At 37.9% G+C, this 3,314-nt stretch overlaps 1 protein-coding gene across 1 annotated transcript in view; it reads left to right on the forward strand.

Annotated features, from left to right (window-relative positions):
- Positions 1–3,314, forward strand: part of CNTN1 (contactin 1) — a 322,132-nt gene that overhangs the window by 218,435 nt on the left and 100,383 nt on the right. The gene's annotated exons all lie outside the window — the stretch shown is intronic.

The raw sequence follows: 3,314 nt of genomic DNA on the forward strand, positions 1-3,314 counted from the left end.
ATTTAATATGTGTATATATATATTTAGCTTGTGATGTGTTTATCATCACATACTTGGGTTGGTAGGTCACTCAGAGGCTTGAAAAACTATGATAACCACATTAAATTTTCAGGTTACTGTACCCTAAATACATGTGTCTAAGTAATGGTATTTTCTCCAACAAGAAAACAGTCCAATAATAGAAAGCAGTTAATGTCATTCGTAAATTTGATCTTCTAATGCTGTTTTTAAATAATTTATTTTCATATAGTTGTTAAAAGGTGTGTTCCAGACAAATCTCTTGGGTTCAAATCATAGCTATATTATCTGAGTGGACATGGCCATTTTATTACATCTGTCCAGGTCTGTGTGGCCTGGATTATCAAATGGAAGCAGTAGTAAAATATGTAGCAATGACTGAGATATACAATAAATACTCAGTCAAATGTTATTCCACTCCCACCACCAGTTGCCATAAAATGGAATCCGACTTTTGCCAACTCCTTGTTCACCAGAGTAGAACTGCGCTTCATAAGGTTGTCAATGGTTGTGACCTTTCTGAAGCAGATCACCAGACCTTTCTTCCAAAGTACTCTAGTTGGACTTGAACTGAGTACCTTTTTGTTAATAGCCAAGCAGTGAACTATTTTACTGTGTATACTGACTAAAATATATTGTTATTATTAAAATATACACTATAAATTTTTCTTTTTAAATTCACAGATACCTTGATGTCACAAATTTTATATCTTTATGAGTTTGTTGCTGTTGTTGTTGTTAAGTGCTGCCGAGTTGGTTCCAACCCATCGCGACCCTGTATAGGGTTCTAGAGGCTCTTCACAGGAGCATAAAGCCTCATCTTTCTCCCACAAAATAGCTGGTAGTATTGAACTGCTGACCTTATTGTTGGCAGCCCAACTCATAACCATTATGCTACCAGAGCTCCTTTTATGAGTTTATAAATTGGTTCAATAATACTGTCCAAAAGAAGCACAGTGGCTATTATGAGTTCAGATAGTTCTTTGGGACCTTTTGTGGACAGGCATATTTGAGCTACATGATCTGGATAGCTATTTGCAGTTGGAGTGTGTTATGTCAGGAAAGCCAGTATGTTGGCCTGATTCTGCACTCTGCCACTACCTAGCAAGGATTCTGGCATTAACCATTCTAGACTTCAGCATCCTACTGTAAATTGTATGAATGTTGGGTTGTTGTGAAGTGCCGTCGAGTCAGTTCCGACCCATAGCGACCCTGTATAGGGTTTCCAAAGAGCAGCTGGTGAGCTTGAACTGCTGACCTTGCAGTTCAAATGGCTTTGCAGTCTGGCACATTAACCTACAGCACCACACCAGGACTCCATGAATGTTGGGTTGAGTAAGAACTAAAATGCAAGTGCTTTACATTAAGTATTCAAATACTTTAATTATTTACCCATTCTTAAAGATGTAAAAGCCAAATATTGAAAATCTAGAGAAATTTTGAGAGAAGGAAAGTACAGGTATAGCAACTGGGATTCTACATTGAGCCATTCATAAAAGGGAACCATTCTGACCATTTGCACAAGTCTTTTATTGTACAAAGTGATAGAAAAGAATTCAGTAATTATCACAACTGACTGTGAAGAATTCACATGTAGAATCATAACACTGACAAGAACTTTAAGACCATTATTTATTTCTTATTTAAAGAGGTCTTTAATGGTGTATTCTCAATCAGCAGTAGCCAAGAGGGATATTTAATAAGCTTATTAAATATCCCTCTTCTAGAGGGTTTCCAAGGACCTTGAACCACCAACGTTGCAGTTCAAACCGACTTTGCAGTCTAGCGCATTAACCCACAGCACCACACCAGGACTCTGTCTGTAGGGTCGATATAAGTCTGAATGCTTCAAAGACAGTGGGATCAGAATTCTGTATTGTTTGTTTTTTTTTTAACTTATGACTAAGGCATAGACTTGGCCAGTTCCTAAATACCTTCTTTTGCTCTAAGGAACTAATAGCTGCATTATTTTATTTCTACCACAAACTTTTCTCTCCAGCCTGAGCAGTAACATCAACCTACAGTGCTTGCAGGAAATGATGACTTTCCTTCTGAGAGACACAATCGGGCTGACTCTACATTGAGCTCTTGTTCTCATGTTTGTACATATGGTGACGTTCCTCTACTTCTGTGACATCCCAATGCTTAGTATCTATTAGGGTCCTTTCACATTCTCAGCTTTCCTCACTCCATCACATTTACTAGAAATCACTGTATTTTCTGAGATCCCTATTTTCTTGTATATGATAAGATTAGTAAACAATAGGGTAAATGGATTCCTAGAAATTATTAAAGAGTATTAATAATTACTCCTGCCAGTTGACTCAAATCTCCAGACAGCTTTTATGGAAATAATGATGAAACTCTTGATACTATTTAAGTTTTACTGAGGATTTTTTATATACCAGAACTAGTACTATATTCTTTACAGATGTTTTTTATAGGTGAGGAACCCAGAGTTTAGTTTGAGAAACTTGCCCAAAGCCTAACAACCAAATATTTCAGAGGACAGAATTTAAAGCCAAGCCTATTTCAATGATAAACCATGCTTTTTTGGTGGTGGTTGTTGTTAAGTACTGTTGAGTGGGTTCAGACTCAAAGTGATCCGTATAGGGCTTCTAAGGAGCAGCTGGTGGGCTTGAACTGCGGAACTTGAGGTTTGAAGTACAGTGCTGATCCTACTGTAACTGAGGAGTCTCTGGGTGGCACAAATTGTTAAGCACTCAGATACAGTGAGTCCTGGTGTGGCTTTGTAGGATAAGCACAGGATTCCAAAGTCAGTTTGAACTGAAAGATCAATGGTTGAAAGTCACCAGCTGCTCTGGAAACCCTTTTCAGGGTTGCTATGAGTCAGAACCGACTTGATGGCACTCAACAAAAACTAGATGGGAAAATCTACTAGACATCATTAGAATAATTACTTGGTAATGGTGCCACACTAAGGTTGTAGTGACATTAACTAGCCTTTTTCTATTCTCTCAATTTCATCTCTCTCCAATGATGTGTTTTCTCACGACAAGTGAGAAAGTAGACATTGTATTGTTGTTAACCATTATGTTTTTATTGTTGTTGTTAACTGCCATTGAGTTGATTATGACCCATAGCAACCCTGTATAGGATTTCTGAGGAGCAGCTGGTAAGCTTGAACCACCAACTTGACAGTTCAAACAGCTCTGCAGATGGACTCATTAATCTACAGCGCCACACCAGGACTCCATTATGTTTATATAGTTGAGTGAAAATACATGTATAGTCAGCAGTATTTATTAGGGGAAGGAGCTCTGGTAGCGTAGTGG

The sequence above is a fragment of the Chrysochloris asiatica genome, unplaced genomic scaffold (genome assembly GCF_000296735.1).
Source record: "Chrysochloris asiatica unplaced genomic scaffold, ChrAsi1.0 scaffold00077, whole genome shotgun sequence".
Lineage (NCBI taxonomy): Eukaryota > Metazoa > Chordata > Mammalia > Afrosoricida > Chrysochloridae > Chrysochloris > Chrysochloris asiatica.